Genomic DNA, 26,843 nt, shown 5'->3' with positions numbered 1-26,843 from the left:
AATGCATGAACAAATACACTGTGTCTTTAGAAATGTAAATCTCATTCACATTCCAATCTGTGCAATTTTTCAATTCCAGTAGTCCAAGATCAGAGGGCACTTACATTAGTGTAGACCTTGCTTTGGTAACTCACCTCTCACTAAACCTCTGAGTTCTTTATTATGATGGTGGCTTTCCAGTGAGCATAAAACAAAGCTTTTTTAGCGATCCCAACATTTATACAGCACTTAGACAACTCCTACATGGATTGTCCCCAGATACCCGAAGAGATAGGTCAGGATGGTTAACACATTGTGTACACAGAGAGGAAGCCATTTCCCCAATGCCACCCAGTCAGCTATTAAGTTCATAATTTGATTGCTTTATTTGTAAATGATGGTGTATTTAATAGAGGCCATATTGCATTACTATTGGCCCCCTTTAAATTGATGACTTTACATATGGACTTAACTAGAGTTAGTGGCCCAGAACTAATGGTATTCCAGATTTCCCTAAGATAGGTTTATTACCTTAAATTTGGAAACCAAACAAGAGAACTGAGTGACTTGAGACTCCCAAGGCAATTTTGATATTGACCAGGATTAGAATAATCTGCTGTGATAGTACTATTGTAAACGTCTGTAAGAAGGGGCTGACTTGTGATTGGGCATAACTCCCTACCCTCAAGCCATAATTTAAAACCTGATAGAACTTATTTTTTTAATGGTTGTAAAATCCATTTGGTTAAAAAATCAATACAACTAAAATTAAAAAATCCATACATAGATAATTGCATGTGTGATTAAGAATTAAAAACAAAATCCTTGGTGAGAAGATCCTGGGTCCAATCAATATCATGGAAACATGGGAGAAACAGCATCAAATTCAAACTCTTATTCCTTCATTTCTGTGGGGTCCCCTTCCATTCCCCTTCTAGCATGGCCTATGGAAGACTTCAAGTTCAGTTCAAGGAACATGTCAAACAGGATGCTATGAGGGAATATAAGGGTGACGGCATTACTTATAAGTTGTCGTCTGAATCTAAAGGAGACTGGAAAAGTTGAATGTCTCAAAAGAGTTGAGCCCTGAGTAATTTGCTGGGTTTGAAGAGGACATGTCTTCTCTTGGTCCAGGTGCTGGAAACAATCCACAGCTTTTTCTCATTCCTTCTGGAAGACGAGGTTTGCTCACTCCCAGTAAAAACACGAATGCACAGCCAAACCACTCATTTGATGACCCCTAGTAGGGGTGTGCGTTCAGGCTCCTTTACTGTTGCTTTCACTGCATTCTCTGTCTCTGCTGTCACTCTTATAATCACAACAATGCAAGCAACAATACAAATAAGCACACTAGGACAGATGATGCAGTTTTGATACAAACTGATAATTGAGCACTTAAATGTTCACTTTAAAGGAGAATGTTGCACAGGAAAAATTTACAAGTTTTAAAATCCAGTTATGTCAAGAATATAATTTGATAGAGTCATACCATCCCCAGGTTTTGAACTAAATTATATTAAACATTGCAATGTGTATCTTCTTGAGGCCCAGCCTCAGAAAGGGATGATGGTGGAATCCTCTCAGGAAGGAGGTCATAGACCCAAGGACCTGTAAAATCAAGGGAGTTTGGGTTCTTTGTAATAGAATGTGGCTGAAGCATCTTCAGACAGTTCTCTGACTATTTTTATTTATTCCTTAAGAGGGTGACTCTCAACCTGTGGGTGGTGAGCACTTTGGCAAACCTCTATTTCCAAAAATATTTACCATATGATTCATACAGTAGCAAAATCACAGTTATGGAGGAGTAATGAAGATAATTTTATGGTTGGAGGTCACTACAACATGATGAACTGTATTAAAGAATCAAAGCACTAGGATGGCTAAGAACTACAGCCTTAAAGAAACTAAAGCAGACTGGTAGATCTGAATAAATGAAATAGATAAGAAGATGAATTATATAGGTCAAGTCTGAGTGATGTTGTTGAGCTTCATGGTCTGGAGTTGTGCTGCACTGGTTAGGGGTCAGGTCATCTCAGTGCACACTAAAAGCTTGGTATTTTCTGTTCCTCCTTGTATCCTGAGTATGACGTGCACAGATTCTCTGTAACTTGCTTGCATAAATTACTGATCATGTGGTCATCCTAATTTCAATAGCTCCACCAGATCTCTGGTTTCCCTTTCCAAGGTTTCATCACTCGAAAGTCAATTGAAAATAGTAAAAGACGTCCAGAAAAAAGCAATTTGTGCATTTGAAATTATTTTATTGCACTATATTCTACAACATTTTTAGTTTGCAATTAGTTATTATTATTGTTACTATTATCATTGTATTTTATTTCCTGTGAATGAATGTTTTGTCTGTATGTATGGCTGTGTACTGTGTGCATGCCTGGTGCCTGCAGAGACCAGAAGAGGATGTTGGATACCATGGAACTGGAGTTCCAAATTGTGATGAACTGCCATTTGAGTTCAGGGAATTGAACTCAGTCCTTTAGAAGAGCAGCCAGTGCTCTTAACCATTGAAACATCTCTCCCATCTGACAATTAGTCATTATTGAAAATATTTTACTATGCCTGATTTCTAACCTAAATTTTATCAGAGATATGTGTTAGGTAGATATATAGTACAGTTAGCTCTACATCCATGGGCTCTGAATCCTTGAACTCAACCAAGTATAGGTGGAAATGTTCTTTTTAAAATGTTATCTCTATTGAGCATATACAACTGTACTTCATGACAGTGTTCCTAGCCAACACAATGCAGTCAATATTCACATAGTTTTACATCGAGAATTCTAAGTTATCTAGAAGGGATTTAAAGCATTCAGGAGGGTGTTGTAGTCTATGTTCAGGAACTGTGGTATTTTATCCTTGAAGTTTGACATTTGCACAGAGAACTGGAACAAATCCCCCTTAAATAGTGAAGGAAACACTATGCACACGGGGTTATTCCTAGCCTATGCTTTAGGCATCCCCTGGGGTTCTCAGAATTTATTTCCTGTATAGAAGGAATATACATATGAAAAGTAGTCTTTTTTTTTAAACCACATCTATCTTCTCTTGGAATGTGATATTGTAAGTCAGTGTTTTTTCCCATTTAATAGTATCTAACTGATAACCATATCTTGAAGGAAGAAATCTTACTAGTGTGTGCTCATTGATTCACATTCTTAAATACTAATCAAATTAGTTAAATGATTAGATTTCCGTTTGTCATCTTTTGTGTCAGCAAAGGATGACTACATATTCATGTCTTGTGAATTTTAATATACTTTTGTGCTTTTTGCACCCAAATATCTACAAATGAATGTATTAGGCTCCCAAGTCCAGGTAAGTTACTTTTAATAAAAATTCAGTGTTTAGTTGATTATATAATGGGGTCTTAAAGATTTCAATGAACATGAAGAAATTAAGTTAGAAGTATGCTTAAGTTTCTTACCTGACCATGATGATTCTTTGATGTCTTAGGTTCTGCCTTCTACCAGAAGGCTTTCAGGTGCTTCACTCCTGTTTTGAGAAACTGCACAGAAGCCCACTTGGAGTTCTTGGCTTCATTCTTCGGCTGCTAGCTAATAAAATGAACATGTTTTCTGATCATCTCTTCCAGTTCCTGCCTCCTTAAAACACACCCATGGCCTCCCATAGCCATAAAGAGCTGCAGGGCTCTGGGGCTTAGGTCCTTGTCTATCCCTCCAGCCCTCATTTAACCGGGTCCCCAGCTCCATACCCTTTTCGCACTGTCCCTTCTCCAGTCTGGAGGTCTCAGCACAGCTGCCCATTCCTCAGGAAAGCTGCCCTGCACTAAGCCAATCCTTGTTCTGCTATCTCTCTTACTGTATGTTTTTAGTTGTCTTGCAAGATCATTTCCCAATCAGCCCTTGCAAGCCCACTTCTTTAAAGACTCAAAGTTCTTGCAAAACAGGTCTTTCACTTGTTTGGTTAGCGCTACCCCAAGGTATTTTACGTTGTTTCTGGCAATTGTAAAGGGTGATGTTTCTCTGATTTCTTTCTCAGACCTTTTATCGTCTACTGATTTTCTTGAGTTGTTCTTATATCCTGCCACTTTGCTGAAGGTGCTTATCAGCTGTAAGAGTTCCCTGGTTGAGTTTTTTGGGTCACTTACATAAACTATCATACCATCTGCAAAAAGTGAATGTTTGGCCTATTCCTTTCCAATTTATATCCCCTTGATCTCCGTTTGTTGTCTTATTGCTCTAGCTAGAACTTCAAGTACAATATTGAAGAGGTATGGGGAAAGGGGACAGACTTGTCTTGTTCCTGTTTTTAGAGGAATTGCCTTGAGTTTCTCTCCATTCAGTTTGATGCTGGCTGTTGGTTTGCTGTATTTAGCTTTTATTATGTTTAAGTATGTTCCTGTTATCCCAGATCTCTCCAAGATCATGTGATTTTGTTTCTAAGTTTGTTTTGTATGGTGCATTACATTGATGGATTTTCTTATGCTGAACCATCCATCCCTGCATCCCTGGGATGAAACCTACTTGATCATGGTGGATGATTTTTCTGATGTGTTCTTGGATTCGATTTGCCAATATTTTATTGAGTATTTTTGCATCAATGTTCATGAGAGATATTGGCCTATAGTTCTCTTTCTTAGTTGTGTCTTTGTGTGGCTTGGGTATCAATGTTATTGAAGCCTCATAAAAAGAGTTTGGCAAAGACCCTTCTGTTTCTATTGCATGGAATAGTTTTTGGAGAATTGGTATAAGCTGTTCTTTGAATTTCTGGTAAAATTCTGCACTGAGGCCATCTGGCCCTGAGATTTTTTTGGTTGGGAGACTTTTGGTGACTGCTTCTATTTCCTTAGGTGTTATAGGACTATTTATATTGTTTATCTGTTCTTGATTTAATTTTGGCAAGTGATATTATCTAGAAAATTTTCCATTTCCTTTAAATTTTCGAAATTTGGCCTGATGATTCTCTGGATTTCCTCAGTGTCCGTTGATATATCTCCCTTTTCATTTCTGATTTTGTTAATTTGCATGTTCACACTCTGCTGTTTGGTAAGTTTGGATAAAGGTTTGCCTATCTTGTTGATGTTCTGAAAGAATCAACTCTTTGTTACATTAATTCTTTGTTTTGTTTTCCTAGTTTCTACTTTATTGGTTTCAGCCCTCAATTTAACTATTTCTTGGCATCTGCTCTGCTGGGTGAGTTTGCTTCCTTTTGCTCTAGACCTTTCTTTCAGTTGTGCTGTTAATTCTCTAGTGTGACTATTCTCCAGTTTCTTCATGTGGGCACTTAGTGCTATGAATTTTCCTCTTAGCACTGCTTTCAAAGTGTCCCATAGGTTTGTGTATGTTGTGTCTTCATTCTCACTGAGTTCTAGGTAGGCTTTAATTTTTTTTTATTTCTTCTTTGACCCAGGAGTGGTGCGTATTATTCAATTTCCATGAGTTTGTAGGTTTTCTGCAATTTGTGTTGTTGTTGAATTCTAATTTTAATGCATGGTGGTCTGATAAGACACCTGGAGTTATTCCAATTTTTTTGGTTTGCGTGTTGCCCTCTATGTGGTCCATTTTTGAGAAGGTTCCATGAAGCACTGAGAAGAAGGTATATTCTTTTGTGTTTGGATGGAATGTTCTATAGATGTCTGTTAGACCCAGTTGGGTCATGACTTCTATTAGTTCATTTGTTTGGTGTTTTCACGGTGTCCATATTTCCTTGATAAGTTTCTGTTTGTTAGTCTTGTCTAATGGTGAGAGTGGGGTGTTGAAGTCTCCCATTATAAGTGTATGAGGTTTTATATGTGATTTGAGTTTTAGTAATACTTATGAACGTGGATGGCTTTATATTTGGGGCATAGATGTTCAGAATTGAGACTCCATCTTGGTCGATTTCTCCTGTGATGAGTATGAAATGGCCACCTTCGTCTCTTTTGATTGATTTTTTTAAAGTCTAGTTTGTTAGATATTAGGATTGCTACCCCTGATTGTTTCTTGGGGCCATTTTATTGGAAAATCTTTTTCCAGCCCTTAACTCTGAAGTAGCGTCTGTCTTTGAAGCTGAGATGTGTTTCTTGTATGCAGAAGAAGGATGGATTCTGTCTTTGAATCCATTCTTTTAGCCTGTGTCTTTTTATGGGTGAGTTAAGACCATTAATACTGAGGGATATTAATGTCCATTGACTGCCTCCCGAGTGCTGGGATTAAAGGCGTGTGCCACCAACGCCCGGCTATGAGGTTTAACTTAAAGGTTTATTATGTTCACCATTTTCTGGATTTATAGATGAAGCAGAGCTGCATATTATGATAAACCCTGGATGATTGAAATATCATAAAGTTAAGAGTCTTTATTGATGATCCTTTACCTTATTTTTTAAAATTATATATATGTATATATATTTATATATATATGAGTTCTCTATCTGCATTATACCTGCAGCCAGAAGAAGACATCAGGTCCCGCTATAGATGGTTGTCAGTCACCATGTGGGTGCTGGGAACCAAACTCAGGACCTCTGGAAGAGCAGGCAATGATCTTAACCACTGAGCCATTTCTCTAGTCCCCTGCACCTTATTCTTTTTGAAGGCTTCTGCGTCTTTGAATCAAACTTAGAGCCTAGTGATCTAAATAGTGTCACTTCCTGCTTGCTCTGGGGTTGTATCTATGCCTCTGAGGCTAGAATTACTTGTGACCTGCCTTGCCTTTTTCAGAATAGGTCCCCAGTCTTTGCACCGGTTCTGGTGATCCACCCCAGCTCCTTTTGCTTGTGTAGTAAACACTTTAATTGCACAGGTATCTCTCAAGCCTCCCCAGACTCTTTACTTCTATTTTAAGATAGAGTCTCACTAAGTTGCCCAAGGTGAGCTTGAAACTGTGGTCCTATTTTTTTTATCCTTCTGAGTAGCTGGGCTTATAAATAAGCACCACCACACCTAACCACTTTTCCTTTTCAAAAGTCATGTAGCTAGTCCTAAATCCCAACAAATTTACTAATCTCACAAGAGTAAAATGAATTTGATGGTAAACTTGGGGCCTGAAATCAAAGCCCAGTGTCTACAGAACCCCAGCTTAGCAGGTTGTAGTTGAAGAAGACTCCTCCTGGGGGACATATAATTGTGATACTATTTGTGAAAACTTTTATTTCAGACAATAATATCTGCAGTTTGAAATGTGTTTTTCATAGGTACTGAAATGGGAAGAACTAGGCTTCATGATTAGTTTGGCTTTCTGCCATCCCAAAATGGGCTATTATATGGAAAGTATATGCTGGAGAAGCATAAGATGAACATCAATTTTAACAGGAATGTTTATCTTTTTCTCCCCAGTTATTATCTATGAATTAACCCATGCTCAATCTGAAACGTCAAAAGCAGGAAATTTTTTTTTAAAGCAGGAAATTTTAAAAGAAAAGTTTAAGGACTAGCCTAAGATTACATACTGAACTTTTGTAGAGGTCAAAGCAGAGGTTTTAAATATGAGTGGCTATCATTTTGTAGGCATAAAAGAGCAAAATGGGGGCTGGAGAGATGTCTCAGTGGTTATGAACACTTGTTGCCATGTCAGGGGACATGGGTTTTATTCCCTGCACCAACATGAAGGTTTACAACCATCCATTGCTCTAGTTCTAGGGGATCCAATCCTCTCTGCTGATCTCTATGGTCTCTAGTCACATACTTGGTGAATATACACTCAGGTAAAACACACATAAGATAAAATTTAAAAAGCTAAAAAATTCTTTAAGAAGAATGAGAGAATTTTATGCTGCACAAACACACACACACACGTTTATGGTGTACATACACATAACAATGTTATATGATACAATTTGCAAAGTTGATGGTCTGAGAAGTATTTCTCAACTCTGTTTTTCTTGATTATGAACAAAAAAATCATTGTCTTAACTGAAAAATAAAATTGGTGTGAGGGGTCTAATACTCAATGTTTCAGTGTACTGTCAGAAAGGAGGCCAATGTCAATAACCCAGCCTCTAAACACTCTATGAATGCCTTCATAATTGTACCACAATCTATGAACCAGATGAGATCATGAGTGTCCACACTTGTTCTTGCCTGATAGTGTGTACAATAATAGATTTTAGTTACATCGAGTACTATGGATTATCATTTAAAAACAAAGCAAAGAAATGCTTCAAAAAATTAAAATATGTCCATCAATAGCAGTTCACTTTAGGACAAAGTGGCTATGGCAGTCATTTGCTGTTTCTGAATTATTGCAATTTTGCTAAATACCTTTGACTCCCTTTAACTGTAATTGGTTTATTATGCGTGCAATGGTCTTTGCATTTGTTTTTCACCTAGATGTCATGCATCTTCCTGAAGGCTGCCTCTAAAATGCATGAAATTTTTCTTGACCTTTTGACTTAGGATTAGTTTTATTTAGTATGATAAATTGATTGCATTTTGGAAAAGAAAATTAAATTGTTACTTTGTTATTGGTAAAATAGTCCATAGCAATGATGAATTACCCTATTCTGCTGACCTAAATGTATTTCCAAGTGATGAAAGTCACGGGTGCAATTGTCACTGCAAGAGTAATGAATGTAACAAAAATTCACTTCCTAGGAATGTTTGGCATAATTGTTGACATGGTAGTACAACTAATATATACTATTTTGGCAGTTGTTGCTTAGGGCTTGAAATTGCCATCGAAGGCTTGAATTGTGGCTATTGTTTGTTCGTAATATACAATTAAGATGGTGAAATAATTTCTCTACAGTGCCTTGGAACCACACTTCTGCCAGACAGAATATGTGCTCTTGTCGGAGCATCTTTCCTTGACTGAATTATATTTAAATTAAATTTAAAAGTTTTTCACAAAGTCTGCTTGTCAGAAAATCCAAGAAAGACTGTGATAGGAACAGTGGAGATTCAACCCTGGTCCACAGTGGTGGCCTGAGGAACTGCATAGGCTTTGCTCATGAATGTGGGGTGCCATGGGGAGCTACCAGCTGGTCTGTGTCCTTCTCCCTGACAGCCAGAGAGTAGGCACATATGAATCCTTCCTGAAGCCTTTGACTTAGTTTACCCTTTTCCCTTCACTGCCTTGGTTTTGCCACTCTCTGAAAACCCTACCCCGACCTTCCAAATGGTGTTACAGGCATGCACTAACTAACGCCTCTGCTGCTCTCTTCCACAATTATGCTAGCACATCCCGAGTTTAACCTTCTCTTGTCTCAAACATTGCAGGTAAAATATAAATAAAACAGAATCCCAAACCCAATACCAACCCCCACAGATTTTTGTATTCCAGTTTTATTGCTGACTAGCTATGTGACCAGAGACACTTACTTAATTTCTCTGATCCTCAGTTTTCACCACCGAATCAAAGAGATATGATTATCAGATAGAATTAATCTGTAGCTTGTTATATGGTCTGAGCATGGGCAACAGTAACATCTCATTAGATGCTGAGTGGAACATCTAAAAAACAGCCATAATTTCATTGACATATTTTTCATTGCCAATGCCCCATTTTTTAGCAACAGACCATAGCTGTCTAAGTTTGAGATTTAAGCAATGACTTCATTGCAATGTGGTATAGGTGATTTAAACAAAATGGGGGGGGTGCGTGGGCAAAAGGTTGGTGTAAAGACCTTAAGAAATTAACAAACTTCAAACTTTCTGTTTCTTTTGATTTTTATCATATACAAGAATTTGTTTCAGCGATTTTTAAGGAAAAAAAAAGTACTACCCCACGGCCACACTCACCCCTGCCAGGCTTCATAATTTTCTACCCAGACATAGTAAACTGGAAATGAAGAATTGTGGTATATTTTACCCTAAGTACCCAAGAATTCTTATGTTATACTCTGCCCATGAGGTTGCTCCAAAAGATATTTGCAGTGAGGGTGCTGGCAAAGCAAGACAAAGTGAAATGTATTATTAGCCAAGGTTTTTTGTCTCATCTCAGAGCAGAGTGCTGTCACTATAATCTGGAAAAGATGACGAGCCCCTTCTCTGTGAATGAGATCGGCTTGAATGACTTAAAAGCAAAGTGCTCCATCTAGCAGATGTGACTCTATTAAGCCTCCACCAAGGTCAGACATTAACACTCCGGTGTAGAGGGGAAGACTGGTCTAGATGACACATCAATGAGAAGAAAAGGACCCAAGAAGGACTTCCCCTAGTGCCAAGTGCTACCCTGGATGGATCCACCTATCTTAAGTCCTGGGCAGGGCAGGAGCACAGAGCCAAGATGCTCCAGGGAGAAGGGTGACAAAAAGAAGGAACAAGAGCAGAGGCAGGAAAGAGGGAGGGAGGCTTCGCGTAGATGCTGATCTAACAGAGCTATAGCTAGAAAGGGGCACTCACAGAGTTGGACAAATTAATAATGATGTATTATCTCATTGATAAATTAAAATGTGTGAAACGGTAGCACATGTTCTTCGTGTTGAGATATTTCCACCTGACACATGTCAAGAAGGACTCAAATGTATGCTAGCTGGGAATGCTTGGGAAGAAGGCTGACATCTTGGATGTTAATTTCTGATCCACCTCTTAGTTGGCTTTCTTTTCTACTTCCAGCCATATTTCAGTTCCCTGCACAAATAATGCAATTCTTTCATCTCGCCTAAAGCCGTCAGAGGATGCACAATGTTCTCAAGGTTCACAGTCTCCATTCAGGTTCCTAAACTGGCTTTGTGTTTTAGCTTCAACATTATATATAGCTACTACGTCACCATCCTCCCCATTAGACCTGAGGTCTCACTGCTCTGTTGGTAAACTCACCACACGTTGTCCTTGCTATTGACTTTGTACTTGATAGTCTCTCTACCCAGAATGCTTTCCCTCTTCATTTTTAAGGTTCTAGTCCGTGGCCCTCCTGTGGAAAATCACCTTATAGTTTCCTTGTAGAATTAAATATGCCTTTTCTGAAGACTCACAGTATTCTGTAATACTATATTTCATAGTGAGCTCTGATATTTCAGGCTATCACTCCATCAACATGTAAAATGAAGTACCTAGTAGAGTGTCTTTTTCATTTTTTATTTTTATTTACTTAATTATCCATTGTATATCCACTGCAACATATACATAGTAAGTCCTCAAGTACACTTATTGAGTTGTTATGGCAGACATAGCTTCAAATTTTTATAGACTCCCTCCTACACATCTTTAGAGGATTTCTCTTTTTAAAGTAGTAATCAAATGTTGAGAAAAGAAAACCTTTATTACTTTAAAACCAATTTTACTTCCAAGAATCACTGACTTTCAGAACACTAAGGTTTTATTCTGATAATAGTGCATTAGATATAAGTAGCATCAAGATAGCTTTACACGTAACTGAGATAAGGGAGGTTTTAAATTTAAGCATAAAATTCCATAACCCATGCATAAGCTGAAGCAATTGAACTCTGACATGCCTTTTTATTTTATTTCTGGAGCGATTTTGCGGTTCATGGTGTCCTAACATTTGATGCAGTCCAGAGAGGCTGAATTGATACTTGTGTCTCTTCTCTGAAAGACGTTTTCAGTGGTTGATAGTGTGAGTTCTGTTTTCAAAAACACCAAGTCCAAAAAGATACAAATGCTCCCTTAGTAAACCTCTGGTGGCACTGAATTGCTTGACTGAAGGATGAGATGAGATACTTTCCTTCAGCGTGATTGCACTGCTTCTCTGGCTAACTTGTTCCTGGGATATTTGCTTAGTGAACGCTGACGTTTGCAGAGGACAGGAGTTGTGGACCGGAGTGTCGGGGGGCTTCTGGTGACTGAGCTTTCACGTTGGTGCAGGTGGGATTTTCTCCTCACATTCTAGATGCTTTCATAAGCTCTCGATGATCTTCACTGAGAAGGAGGGCCTACAAATTCAGGCAAAAGAATTCCCACGTTGAGCTTACAATCAGAAAGTGTTTTCCCTACCCCGTATGTATGTTTGCATGTATGTATGTATGTATGTATGTATGTATGTATGTATGATATTTGTCTATATGTCTGCTTGTCTGTATTTCTGTTTTTTATTTTCAAATTGAAAACAGGTCAGACTGACTCTTCAGGTTAGAATCCATTAATGTGATGTATAGTCACACTAATCACCTCTCTAGTTTCACTTTTGATAGAACCCAGCAGAAAGATGTTTTGGCAAGTGTATTCATAATTTGTCTTTCTTGCAGGGCTTTCTCTGCAATTGTGTGTCCCATCAGGGACTCTGTTAACTTATTGACAATCTACTATGATTGATGGCAACCATTGTCTTGTTAACATTCCCTCCACTCTTCAATCCACAGAGCAATACTAAGACAACCTTTGGCTTAAAGAATTAAAAAGAAATACGACTCTTCAAGTAAGAAGACTTCCTTCAAAGGTAGGATCTACATTCTTATAGTATTTAAATTCTTAAAGAGAGTTATACTATAAAATATGTGATTATGCAGTATTAGTGTCATGTTTAATACTCTTCATCAGGGAGCATGGTAAAAGACAGGAAGGAAGACTACAAATGCAGAGACATTTATCATCTCCCTTGTCAAAGAGAATGGATCAAATGCACACAGAAGAAAACCAGGCTTGCTATCTATTCATTGTACGGGAGTACTGTTTGTGCTTTACTCAATCATGACTCATTAAGCTCAGAAAATGCCACTGTTGATTAAAAAAATCCCCAAAGGAACTAAAGGTTAAAAATTATAGGGTGCTATTAATAAGAAAATCATTTCTACTGGATCTGATCATATATCAAAACCCTGAAAATGTGGCTTCATGTTTTTTTCTGGCATCTCTGAACAATGGAAAGCTCAGTCCTGAAAGCTTAAATATTGCTTTGAAATGTGTTTTCTGTCTTGTAAATCCTTTCCCAACCCCTTGTCTCCCACTTGTCCCACTGCCCAGCCCACTCCATTTGAGTCAAGTGTGATTATTAACTCCAGAGCAGACCCTGCTAGGCCTGTGGTGCTTTCTGAAAGGCCATCTATTGTATTACTCTACTTGGTGAAAAACATCTTAAATGGAAATCTGGAACTAGATATCAACCAACAAGAGCTGTCTTAAGGAATTGTAAGGGCCCATTGTTCAGATGTCTGGTTCTGTACTTCATAGATTTCATTAAACAAGTGAATTCTCATGGATTTTAATTAAGAAGATTGCATGCAAGATTTTGAAGTAGTGAAATCCTTCCATCATTTTTGTCCATTGTTTTTGAGAAAAGTTGATCTACTGAGAAGTCATTTTGTAATTAAGAGGAAATGATTCATGCCTGTGACTGAATTTGCTGTCATCAGGCTGACTAGAAAATTATGTAATGTGACAGATTCTTATGGTATTCTAAAATACCATCAGAAATGAATATTGCTGTAATAACAAGTCTTCTGTAGATAGTTTGAGGCATGTTTACTATGAGAGGCAGAAAGACAGCAAAGGCAAGTGTCTACCTTTAGGCTGGAGTCCCTAGTACAGTGAAATATAACAGAAGTCAAGGTAAGCTAAGTGATCCCGAGGATCACTGGATGTTGTACTTGAGGGACACAGCCTGAGGGCTTTCCCATGGAGTAAGACATTGTGGGATGGCTCTAAGAGAGTTTTCCTGGCAGGATGTGATACTTTCTCATTGTTGTTCAAAAAGATGGTTGGTTTGAAAAAATCTCTTGTCTTTTAGAGAAGGAAGTGAAAAGGCTGCGTTGCACCTTTCTTAGTACACACTTGCCGATCTGTTTGGCTAGCCTTTTAAGTGACTAATGAGAACTTTCACTTGGCAGGCTGTTAGAGCTTCTGAAATATCTCATTTTGTCCATGTGAATGGACTCATCTGGCCAAAACTGAACACTGAGAATCTTCCTAATTTTTGTCCCTTGCTTCACAAAGACCCTCTGAAACTTCTCAAAATTCTAAAGCATACTTGTATTCAGAATGTCCCCAGGCTATTCAGCCATTAGCCTCTGACATTAGACTAAGAAAGTTGTGGGGGTGGAGAGAACGGGCAGTAGAAAACTAACTACAGTGACTTAGTTTTCAGTGGGATTTCCCACAATTGGTAGTATGCTGTGGAGTTTGAAAGATGTGAGACGCCAGGACTGTAAACTGTGTGAGACATCGATCTCAGATCCTTCTCTGAGAAGTGATATTTGTCTCTTTCTGTCCCATGCTGGATATGATAAACATCACTTACCATTTACCATAATGTGTAAGTTGTTCTCATGGAAGGTCTACATTCCTGTCTTATTTGAAATTTGAAATCAATACCCAAATTTCTTTAATTTGGAATTTCTTTAATGTGCCAATGTGAGTAGTAGGGGCACCCCAGCAATTATACCCTTGAACTGGTTTCCACCATGGCTATATTAACACATATGAAGAAACCATGTACCTTGAAGCATGTTCCCACTTGGCAGATTGTGAAAATAAAAAAAAAAAACTCTAGCAGTCCAACAGGATATTGGAACTGTGGATTGTTAATGACTTGAATATTGGTATTTGGTCTGGACCTGTGGGATTTGGTTGTTCATTTATCTTAGGAGAATGATAATCATATTCTCAATAGGTAATAGAACTGACAGGAAGAACTGACTTTATAATTCAGTTGACTTGTAAATAGAAGCAAATATTTTATTGGAAAATCTAAACAGGAACATAAGTTTAATACTATTCAACAATGAAGGGATCTTTCTAAAGTTTATCCCATGAGACACAAAGTGTCTCCAGAAAGAATATATGTTCCCCTCTTCTTTACTGGAGATGGAAAGCTCATGAATAATTAAGTTACCCTTGGAATCCTAGAATTTACAAAAAACAAGACAAGGGCATAAATCTCTTTACTATTTTAATTCAGTTGAGTTTACTTGATATTTAGTCATGGAGAAAATCGGAACACCCCTTTGTTGTGGTTGCTAACTCTAACTCTCTCTTTACCCAGATGCATCAAGAGGGCAAGATGCAGATTTCAACTAGGTGACAGTATCTCTTAGGCATTGTCACGTGCACTGGCCATCTATAGTGGTCACAGTGAGCCTTTCCTAGATGAGTTATTCACCCACAGGCAGCACTCCTTGGAAGGACAATGCAACGAGTAATGTTTTGTTCTTTTTTTGTTTTTTTTTTTTGTTTTTATGAGACAGGGTTTCTCACAGAGATCCGCCTGCCTCTGCCTCTCAAGTGCTGGGATTAAAGGCGTGCGCCACCACCGCCCGGCCTAATGTTCTGTTCTTCCATCTGTGTATAGCCCAACTTTTTGTTACATGCACACACACATGGGCATGTGTTTATTATTCATATATATGTGCATATATGTATATATAAATTCATATATACATGTACACATATTTTGTTATTTCTTTGATAACTTCATATTCATGCGATGTATTTTGATCATAATTACCTTCCACTCCTTCCCCTAACTCTTACATCACTTCTCCACCCCCTCCTAACTGTGGCCTCTTTTAAAAAGAATAACCCTCAGCCTTACCCGTGCTGCCCATATTCTTTTGGGTACTAGGACATCCACTGGAGCATAGTTGATGTATCAGAGGCTATATCCTTAAGGAAAACTGAGTCTCCCTCTTCCAGAAGTCATTACCCTTTAACAGCTTCTCAGCTAAAGGTGATGCTTATGAGCTCCTCCCTGCTCCATGATGGAATGTTAGCACAATTTGGCTCTGGTTTTCCCTGACTTCTGGCTCTTACAAATTTTCTGCTCTTTTGCAATGGTCTGTAACTCTTATGGGGAAGGTGGTATCACACACACACACACACACACACACACACACACACACACCACATTTGTAGCTGAGAATTCCACAGATACTTATTTTCTACCCTTTAAGTTGCTTGTTTCTGAGTTAACCACTGTCCACTGTATTAAGAAACTTCTCCGGGTGTGGCTTGAGAGCTGTACTGCTTTATAGATATATAAATATGAATTTAGATGGCATTTTGATACTGTGTCTATTTAGTAAAATAATAGTAGTAGGTTCATCTTTAGGACCTATAAGCTCCATTGTTATTGTTATTTATTATTATTATTATTTTGGAACCAGATTTACAGTACTGATGAGGTTACTTTCATCCTGTGAAATAGTTCTTAAATACAACCAGAAAGCTATTGTTTACTCCTATAACATCTATGCTACTATTATTCTAGGCCATGTGTTTTTGCATAGGTTGTTACTTCAGCTCATAGAGTTTCAGACTGGGTAAGAATGGTAGATTTTCTTCATTACAGACTACATAGCACCTTCTAGTACTATGAAACCTAGCCAGAAGGGAGGAAGTTCTTGCTCAGTCCAACTGACTTTTCATGCCTTGTGACCAAAGGGTTTGCTGTCTTCAGCAATAGAGTTAATATCAAGTTCTAGTGGGCAATCAAGCAATGTCACAGTTTGTGTAGCTTTGGAGGGTGTCTGGAAAATCATGACCAACAACTATAGGAGAGGTATCTTACACCTGGCACTGGGCTTTCTAGTTGACAATCTATGACTTCTAGGAAGAGCTTTATTCCAATTAAACTTTCAAAAAGTTTTGACTTATTTATTTTATGTGTATGAATGTTTTTCTTGCACACACATGCATGTATGGTGACCATGGAGATCAGAAGGTCCCTTGGAATTGAAGTTATTGACAGTTGTGAGTACTCCAAAGTAGACCCAGGTCCTCTGCAGGAGCAAGTGCACTTATCATCATTCTAGTGTCATCCAATTAAGCTCTTTTATAAAATGTTAGTTTCCCTGTGTCTTTTAAGTTATTCATTTCCCAGATTCCTCCTTGCCCTACCGTACCATCTCTCTACACTTAAACCTCCTTCCCTACCCATTATTTCCTTTGTTCATTTATGTGTGAAGTTTAAGCAATGCCATGTGTCTTAACGTTATATGGAATTATATTAAATTTCATGCACAGTGCTTCTATCAGGAAGCTGAATTCTGGAAAATAATTTTTTTGAGATAGGGTTTCTCTGTTTAGCCTTGACTGCCCTGGAACTCACCGTGTAGACCAGGCTGGCCTCAAACTCACAGAGCTCTGCCTGCCTCTCCCTTCCTAGTGCTGCAGTCACAGGCATATGCCACCACCACCCAGCGGGAGGCCGAATTTTTATACATTTCCTGAGACTTATCTCTGGAGTGGCATCAGTAATTGGGATGGCTTTATTAATTGTGTTCCTTCTGCTCCCTTCATCCTATCTTCATGTTTCTTGAGAGACTTACCATTTTCTCTATGGACAGCTTGTGCTACCTCTCTTGCATTACTTCAGTCGGATCAGTCTTGTGACCACTTCTGAAAGCTCAGAAAGTGCACTTGGACAATGTCTCAAGAAAGAAACCAACATTTGCCTTGGGAGCTAGCTGGGCATAGGTTGATGTAAGGGTGACAGAAAGAGAAGAAAGACGGAATTAAGGTTTTGTGGTGATGTTGTGTAATGGCGACAGAAAAAGAAGAGAGATGGAAATCAGGAACTGTAGCCATGACAATCACTGAGAGTAGTCAGTAAGGGATCCTGCATCTTGCATGCATCCCTGCCTCTCCTCCCACTGTTGTCTAAAAGGGGGGATATCTTCTCTGACACTGGAGGGAGACAATTGCCTGACTTGCTTCAATACTGGAAACGTCCAACATCTTAGCACTATAGCACCACACGGCTGATGCTGTGACCTTCATAAAGAACTAAAAGAGGACACCAACTAGATCTGATTTGTTTATCCTGCTGCACTCCTGGAGTACTGCTTTTCAGTGTTTTCTAGGGTCACCCGAATCAGAGCTCATGATGAGGTATGGCTACTTCAGTGGGCCGTGCTTTGAAGGCTACTGAAAGACATTCTAGTGACCACCAAACTATACCATACTATGGGAAGCCACCCTCCTGTGGTCCTTGCTCTCAGCAAATGTAAGCTCTATTAAAGTAATTTAACCTATACAAGAAATTTTATCCAAATCACAATAATAAGTGGTTTCCCTTATTCTCACATCATAAACAATCCTTTAATGAACTTTAATAATTGCGAGGCATGAGACACCTGGCAGGGATGCCTCAAACCTCCTGTGTTCGGGTCTGTGTGTACTCAAGGCACAAAGGCATGTGTGCTTAGGTGCTGGGAGGGTGTTAGCATGCCCTTCCCTTCCAGCATCTGGACATTTCATCCCTGGCTGCTTTTGGGGAGTTATCTAGGGAACTACCCAGGAGGAAAATGAAGCCCAGTGTGGAGCAGGAGAGCAGGCGTAGGCCCCTGCTGGTAATACGGTAGGTTGCTGTCACAACTGACTGCATACACAAATAGATGCTTTCCCCGCCCCCATTCGTTTTGCTTTCCTTTGCTTGGTTGTGTTTTGTTTTGCCTTTCGTGACAGCACTCATTTTGTAAAGCGAAGAAAAAAGCGTCCTTTAAGTGGATTCCAGTTTTCATATCTGCAGAAGACAGTTCTGCAGCTTTTGTCAAACTTAGCCCTCCAATAAAGCGTCTTTGTTTCTGGTTGACTGTTGTGGCAAGCCAGTCCATAAACTCCTAGAAACACAGGAGAGAATGCTTTCTATTCAGAGAGAGGAGTAGGATATAGTGCGTAGAGCCAATGTTGAGAAGGGTTTTGTTAGCTGCAGCAGGGTGGAAATTCGCATTCAGCCTGATGCTCTGTGATATTTAGCGTGCTATGGTTAAACAAAAGGGCACGCCAGCCTTCATAGCCATGTTGATTAATGCATTCCTTGAATGCGTTGATTAATGTGTTCCTAGGATGCCTCCTAAAGCTGCCACTGCAGCTGAGGTGTCCAATGTGCCTCCTCGCGGCTGCTGCCTCACTCTCGCGGGCTCATTTGCACACGGGTCTTCTGTGTGTTTATATCACACCAGCGCCTCTTTAATTTAAATCTCAGTTCTAGCATGTTGTGTGTGTGTGTGTGTGTGTGTGTGTGTGTGTGTGTGTGTGTGCTTGCAGGAACATTTCCCTCTTATGATATAAGAGTATTCTTTAATCTAGTAGGGAGTTTATAAACCTTGAAGTTCATCAGACACCTGATGGTATTCACCTGCCCTCTGGATAATCCTGCCCTGAGTTTCATTCTTGTTCTTTTCAAACATTTTTTTAATTTAAATTAGAAACAAGCTTGCTTTACATGCCAATCCCAGATCCCTCTCCCTCTACTCCTCCCCTGCCCACCACAACCCCCCCAACCTCCCACCCAATCCCACTTGACTTTCCAGGGAGGGTGAGGCCCTTCATCGGGGAATCTTCCAAGTCTGTCATATCATCCTGGGCAGTGTCTAGACCTCCCCCATGTGTCCAGGCTGAGAGAGCATCCTTCCATGTAGAATGGGCTCCCAAAGTTCATTCGGGTGCCAGGGATAAATACTGATCTACTACCCGAGGCCCCAAAGATTGCAGAGGCCTCCTCACTGACACCCATGTTCAGGATGTCTGGATCAGTCACATGCTGGCCTCTCAGCTATCAGTATGGGGTCCATGAGCTCACCCTTGTTCAGGTCAGCTGTTTCTGTGGGTTTCACCTGCCCAGTCATGACCCCTTCTTTTCAAACTTTTTATAGAGAGAAATATATTGGAAATAGTTATAGGAAGGTATTTGTACTGGGATGGTAAGAGAGATGTATAAACAAGCCTGTGTCTCCATTGGAAACTCACTCTGCCCTGGGCAGGGATCCATGGGTCCAGCCAGAGCATTTCCATTGCTAATCTGTTGCCTTAGGGTTGAGAATTCTTTTGCTGTGTTCTGAATCCTCATTAAACCACATGTTTTCTCAGAGTGTTTCCAAAATTACTGGTTCTTCCTTGTTAGTAGGTTGTGAAAAGATAACTCGGAACTCGTTTAATTTGTTTGGTATGTTTCACTTGTTCCTTAAGATATGAGAATGCTATTGCTATTTAACTACTTTCTGACCAGTTAGAAAAAGTGATAAGAGGGCCAAAGCACCAAGTTTGAAAATAGGTAAAAGAGGAATAGGACCTGGAAGAAATGACACAGTTCTATGGGGTGACAGTCTCCAACTACATGATATTTTAACAGAGGAAATTATCCATGCTAGTCAGAAAGACTGCTTTAGCCCTGCCAAAAGCAAAGCAAAGCAATTTGCCCTGAACAAGAGTGAATTTATGTGCATTATTACTGTGGGAAACCATTTAGAGAAGTGACAACCATCAAAATATCCCACATTTAGGTCTTGGCATGATTATTCGTGAGAAATGGTATTTTGTATTTTGAAGGCTAAGAGAAGACTTTATTCCATCTAGAAACATCCATGCAAGCCCATCTAAAAGTCTACCTTGGAAGTTCATAGACCACAACTTGTGACATTTGAAAGCATCAATCTAAGGTTCACTATTTTAAAAGGCTGCCCCATGTCCATTTTCTGCCCAACAAGAACACTTGTGGACATAGGAAAGAACATATGGTGTTGACTTATTTCTGTGGTGTTTCCTCACTGTGCTGGCTAATTTTATGTCAATTTGACACAAGCTAGAGTCATCTGAGAAGAGGGAGCCACAACACCTTTATAAGATCAGGCTGTGGTTAACCTGGAGGGCATTTGCTTAGTTAGTGATTGATGTGAGAGGGATTAACCCATAGTGAGTGGTGCCCTACCTGGGCTGGTGGTCCTGAAATTTATAAGAAATCAAGCTGAACTAGCCAGTAAGCAGCACCCCTCTATGGCCTCTGCATTAGCTCATCACTCCAGGCTCCATTCATGTTTGAATTCCTGTCCTGACTTCCTTCAATGATGGACTAAGATGTGCAAGTGTAACCGGAATGAACCTTTTCCTCTCCAACTTGCTTTTGGTCATGTTGTTTCATGACAGCAAAAAGCAACCCTATGATACTTGCGTAAATCTATAGTTGGTTGTTTTGTTCTTTTGACTCTTTGGCTCTTTGAGGGACCCTCTATCCAGCTACCAAATAAATATAAGAAGGCTTATTCTTACTTATGAATGCCTGGCCTTAGCTTCACATGTTTGTAGTTAAGTTTTCTGAAATAATTCCGTCTACATTATTGTTTTCTAATTAATATACCTTCTTTCTTACTCCATTGCTGGTTGTATAACTGAGTGGCTAGTCCCTGTTGTCTTCCTCTCCTTTTATTTTTCTTTTCCTTGATTTACCTCTCCCCAGATCTCTCTTCCTGTTTATTCTCTCTGTCTGCCAGCCCCTCCTATCCTTTTTCCTGCATTGCTATTGGCCAGCTAGCTTTTTATTAGAGCAATCAGGTGATTTAGACAGGCAAAGCACACAGTGTCACAGAGTTAAACAAATGCAATACAAAAGAATATAACACATCTTTGTATCATTAAACAATATTCCACAGCATAAACAAATATAACACATCTTAAAATATTATTCTACAACCTAAGTCTCTCTGGAACTCAAGGTGCAAGGAATATGCTTCTATAATAGCAGCATAGTTAACATGGAGGATATCTGGTAAAAGTAACCCCGAGTTTTCAGAACGCCTTTACTAGGTGAAATGCTTAAGAGAGAACACACCAATGTAACTATATGTGGGGAGTTCATATTTATCTTATTGATTTGCTTAAATTCCATAGGAACTGATGGGCTACACAGAGGAAGGCAGAGAACATGATTTATCCACTTTCTGCAAAGCTTTTGATACTGTACTGTATAAAAAGCCTTTTGACGGAACTGTTGGCCTAGGGACAGGAAGACAACCAGAGCGTGCTATGAAAGGAAGGAATAAAAAGCAGAAGATTTTCCAACCTAAAGAAGCATGGAGAAAAGGTTTTGAGAACTTTCTATTTTTATTTATTAATTTAGTTGGAAAGCACAGAGAATACGTAGCCAAGGGGAAATGGACTTTCCCAAATAGCTTTGTTCCCAGAGGCACAAAGACAGACAGACAGAGAGACAGAGACAGAAACAGAGAGACAGACAAATAGAGAGAGAGAGAGAGAGAGAGAGAGACACAGAGAGAAGACAATTGACAAACATAACTAGACAAAATCTGCTACATTTAAATGATTCCAATGACCTGAAAAATAAAACTAAGTTCCAAGCTCATGCTTTACTGCTGTAGTAATAGCCATCGAACTTACACGAATAGTTGATGTCTACTTCAACCAGAAGTCTCTCCTGCGAAAAACTTACCCCAACTTTTCTCTCTGGGTGTTCTCATTTGATCTTGATGGTTACCAAGAACAGCTTTATGATAAATTGATAAACATTTTCCTTTTCCTGAGAACAAACCCTTGATGCTATAATTTCCCTTCCTTGGATCAATCCCCAGGTTCAGTGACAGAGTAGATTTTAAATCATTACATTATAATGTACTTGTTCGTTCTATTCAACTGTTTTATGACTGCATTGCCATTGCCTTGACCTGCGAAGCAATTCAATACTTTAGAGCATAGGAAAACCCCTATTAAAAAAGAATAACCATACTCTGACTTTTTGCAAAGTAGGTTTCCCTCGACTGAGAATCAAATTGTTTTCCTCACAAATAGCTTGTTCAATGAACACTGGATGAGTGGAGAGACCATTGCACGTAGATCAACACTTTAACAATTTTTAAGAGGAAACTTAAATTTATTATGAAGTTATGTGCACTTCACCATTAAAAATAAAATCCTCACGTATGGGCCCCATATCTAATGTCTATCATGAGGCCATCTTTATTAATAGGTGTTACTGATTGATTTCTATATACTACAGAGGGAACAAGGAGAGGTTTTGGGAATGTAAACAGCCAGATGTGGCACTTGGCCTTCAGCTGCTTGCCTTGCTTAGCTACATATGCACAGTTCCACTATTCACCTATGTAAGTGTGTCCTGGACAGTTACATGAGTTGAAAGCATAGAGTAGCATTGAAGCTAAAATGTTCTGAGAATCCAAAGGATGGTAATATCTAGGTTGCAGGAAACAGTTCAGGCTTTATGGCTTCGGATGAACTGAGTTCAGAAAACAAACAAACGAACAAAAACATGCCAAATTAGAAAGAGCAGATGACTATCAGCACCATTAATAGATAAGCACATAAGGGAATCTAGGAATAAGGGGATGCTAGTTGTGACCCCTCTGCCTTCTGCAATTCTCAGAACTGTTTTGGCAGCACTGATAACTGGCTCTGTTATCCTGAAAACTGCTGCATATTTTAAAAGAAAGAAATGGTTTTCCAGGGACCACATTTGAAGAGAATGGATGCAATCAATCATCCCCAAGAGAAGATCTGGTTGTACAAATGAGAAAAGGTCAACATTTTTTATTAACCAAAGAACTTAGAATGTGTGCAATTCAGACCAAAATGATTTTTTAATGAAGAGCCATATGAACTAAAAATTGTGTTTACCAAGGACAAGGATGATGAGAACTGGAGCACAGAATTGCCACTGTCAAAGGGAGCATTTCCTGAAGCAAGAATGAGACAACCTCATTAGAACTGAGTCAGATAAGTCAGAGTCCAACACACAGGGGAGAAGATGTACTCGCTCTAATTCTGTGGCTTTTTTGTTTTTTATGATCACTGTTTTGACAGGGTGATTAGACAGACACCCACCACATTATTGAGGTGGTATTTCTGTGAAACATTTCCATCTTAATAATTCTTTCAAATTTATTAAGATGGAAGGCAGTTTGACCCCAGGGCATGCATGAAGATGAATCATAAGTCTCAAAAATACTACCTTAAAGGGGGCACACTGAGTGCAGAGGAGATTCGTATGTACTCCTAGACAAATTCTGGCATAATGAATGCACCCAGCCATAAATTTAAGTGCCTATATAACATATTCATCAAGTTTTCATTTTGAACTCTTAAGTATTCCTTAATAACACTTATGCTATTGTCCATCTATTTTCAGTTTAACTACCCAAGAGAAAGAGTCAAAATTTCCCCCAAACAGAAAACTGTGTTTTCTTTTCTTCCTCTTATACACATGGAATAAGGAAAAAAATAGAAAGATAAAAGTGAGATAAATGCGCCAGGCATTGGTGGCGCACACCTTTAATCCTAGCACTTGGGAGGCAAAGGCAGGCGGATCTCTGTGAGTTCGAGGCCAGCCTGGTCTACAGAGCCAGTTCCAGGACAGCCTCCAAAACAACACAGAGAAACCCTGTCTCGAAAAACCAAAAAAAAAAAAAAAGTGAGATAAATGCATAATCTGACTTGATCAGCCTTTTCTCACAGTCCATTCCACGGAGACCCTGCCTACTTTTCATCTAGATTATTCCAGTCACACTCTGTTGACATTGATGGCATCCCTGATGCCAAGTTTTCTTTATTCTTTTTTTTTTGTTGTTTTTTTCTCTATATTGTTTTGGAGCCTGTCCTGGAACTCACTCAATAGACCAGGCTGGTCTCGAACTCACAGAGATCTGCCTGCCTCTGCCTCCCAAGTGCAGGGATTAAAGGCGTGTGCCACCACCACTTGGCTTCTTTATTCTTTAGTTTATGCTGTCCTAAAAACCACTGCAGTGATCTGCCTAGGTATAGAACCTACTTTCTGATGAATTGCTTTAGTACTTGAGTTCCCGTGGATGCTTTCCGTTGGGGGGAGCGACCTTGTCATTTGTTTTCTACACATTATTGGCATCTTCTGCATCTGCCTAACAGAGGCAACACTGTGACATCTGTAATTAGTTGCTCTTATAACTTGTCATTAGCCAGCTGCTTGACAAAAAGAATGGAAAGTGTTTGTTTCTATACATAGTGCTTTATTTTTAGTGTTTTATTTATTGTTTTTCTCTCTGTGTGGGATGCATGATGTGTGTAGATGAGTTCCATTGTGTCATGGCACATGTGTGGAAAACAGAGGTCAACTTAGTGGAGTTAGTTCTCTCTTTCCACCTACGAATCAAACTCAGGTTGCTGGGCTTTAGCCTTGACCTGCTGAACCATCTCACCCACACCAGCAATTTACTGTTCAGTTCCTAAGACTCCATGGAGAGCTCACTGCAGTTTACATCATTTTATCAGAAATCACACTTCCTTCTTTTGTTCTCTTTTATATACTTGGTTGCAGTTGAATGTCCCACCTCTCTTTGTAGAGTATAGAGAATCTTGTACACTTTCCCTTTTATTCTTTAAATAGTTTAATGAGAAAGCAAAATTTATTATCTAACTCTGTATCGTCCAATAAGAAGAATCTTTGAGGAAAATACAAAATGAGACCAATTTTCTTTTTTGAAAGACAGGTTTTGTTACAGAGTTGATTATACTTTGATTGAAAATATGAGATTAAAATCACTTTTTCCAAGTCTAAGCTCTCTTGACACAGAAAACATTTAATGTTCCTAAATCAGCACTCTAACTTAAATTCAACCAAATTCTAAAAAGTGGAGACATTCTCGATTGTAAAACTTTGTTTTAAAATCCTTCCTGCCATTCTTTTCATGTGTGTTCAATAGACACAGGCATCTCAGTGTCTGGGTTTAGCACCACATGGAAGACAAGAGATTTCTTTAAAGGTCTCAATCCATCTAGCATATACTTGTCTTATTCTCTGTTTTGTTGACATATACATGACGTAGTGATCCTTTTAAGAAAATAAATGTTTATTATAAAAATAGCACCTGGGATCTTCTAACACCATATTCTATAAAGACAAATTAGTTTAATTTCATATAATGTATATTAATTTCTTCCCGGTGGTGATGGCCCTTCTTTAATATTTAATAAGGCGAAATTAGCCTAGTGTTGCAATAGCAGTTGGAAAAAATAAAAGTGTTCCCTAAGTGGTAGTTTTTAATATATCACTTCTTTATTCTTACCTTTAGTCTGTTCCCAAAATTATGCTAACAGAAGTTTGGGGAAGATTTAAATTTGTGTAAGGCAATTATATGTTTATGGTGGAATTAGCTATTCCCAGGGATGACTTTTTAAAATCAACTTTGCTATTGTAACAAGAGTCACAGTTTAAAGCTTATCACTACATGTTCTAAGTACTCTGTATATTTTATCTAATGTTAGCCTCAAAATGGCCTAATATTTACTAACTTCATAGTACAGTTGAAAAATCAGGTGAAAAAATTATGTACATTCCCTTGTACACAGAATTTGTAAGCACCGAAGCACAGATTTGACCACCACATTCCAAGTTCCAGAGTATGCCTGCTTTACCACATATATGCCTCAGCAAGAAATAAATTAGCTCATAAGAGCAGCACTTGGCCTTGGGAGTGCTGGTCAATGTGCCATATGTACATGACAAATGATGTCTCATATAAGAGTCAAAGCTATTATCCTCCTGCTCATTCATACTGAATAATAAATCCAAAGGCTCTACCACACCCATGGTTCTAAATATCTATCTTATGCTAATGGGCATCATGGATAATAAATGATACTATAGAAAGAGGAAATAATTCTAAACCAAACAATGACATGCGCTTAGGACTATTTGCCTGCTTATATGGTAGTTGGCTGTGGTATTGGACATACTTGTATCTTTGGCAGCTGGTTCTGTCTAAAAAATGTTACTAGAATTTAGTGTTGGTGTAGTTTGCTCACAGATTTTGTTTTGTCTTTTTCTATAGTAACAGAAAGTACACTAGTCTTGTTAGTGTTGAGACAGAATTAGTTATCCTCCGGCCTCAGGGACTACAAGTGTATGCGTCAGCATCTGGCAAGTTTTTTGACCTTGCTCCTTCATCATGCCACCTCTTCCTCTTTGCTGAAACCCAAGTCATGTCTGTCACTCCAATTTCATTGTTTTGAAGATTTATTATCTACTTATATGTATGTGTGTGTGAATGAGCAAGCACGTATGTGTACAATATCTGGTTTGTTTCATGGATGCTGGCATCTGAACGCCAGTCCTCATGACTAAGTAGCAATGGTCCTTAACTGCTGGGCCATCTTTCTAGCCCCTCCAGATTTTAAAGGCAGCTAGAGTTTCACTGTTCCTTGATAAATTAACTGCTTGAGTGAAAATAACCTGTTGGTCTGTGCACCAAATATTCAGTAACATAAAAAAGGACCCTGGAAGCCTATAAGAACAGAAAATAT

General features: G+C 38.9%; 1 protein-coding gene across 27 annotated transcripts in view; it reads left to right on the top strand.

The window, feature by feature from the left end:
- Nrcam (neuronal cell adhesion molecule) overlaps window positions 1-26,843 on the top strand; it is a 276,086-nt gene that overhangs the window by 124,258 nt on the left and 124,985 nt on the right. For all 27 annotated transcript variants that reach the window (XR_005876354.1, XM_040743161.1, XM_040743153.1 and 24 more), the window contains exon 3: window positions 12,191-12,267. The gene's annotated coding sequence lies outside the window, so the exon portion shown is untranslated. The remainder of the gene's footprint in view (window positions 1-12,190; window positions 12,268-26,843) is intronic.

The sequence above is a fragment of the Mesocricetus auratus genome, unplaced genomic scaffold (genome assembly GCF_017639785.1).
Source record: "Mesocricetus auratus isolate SY011 unplaced genomic scaffold, BCM_Maur_2.0 Super-Scaffold_15014, whole genome shotgun sequence".
NCBI classification, from domain to species: Eukaryota; Metazoa; Chordata; class Mammalia; order Rodentia; family Cricetidae; genus Mesocricetus; species Mesocricetus auratus.
The sequence above is the reverse complement of the archived record's forward strand: the minus strand, read 5'-3'. Positions and strand labels throughout refer to the sequence as shown.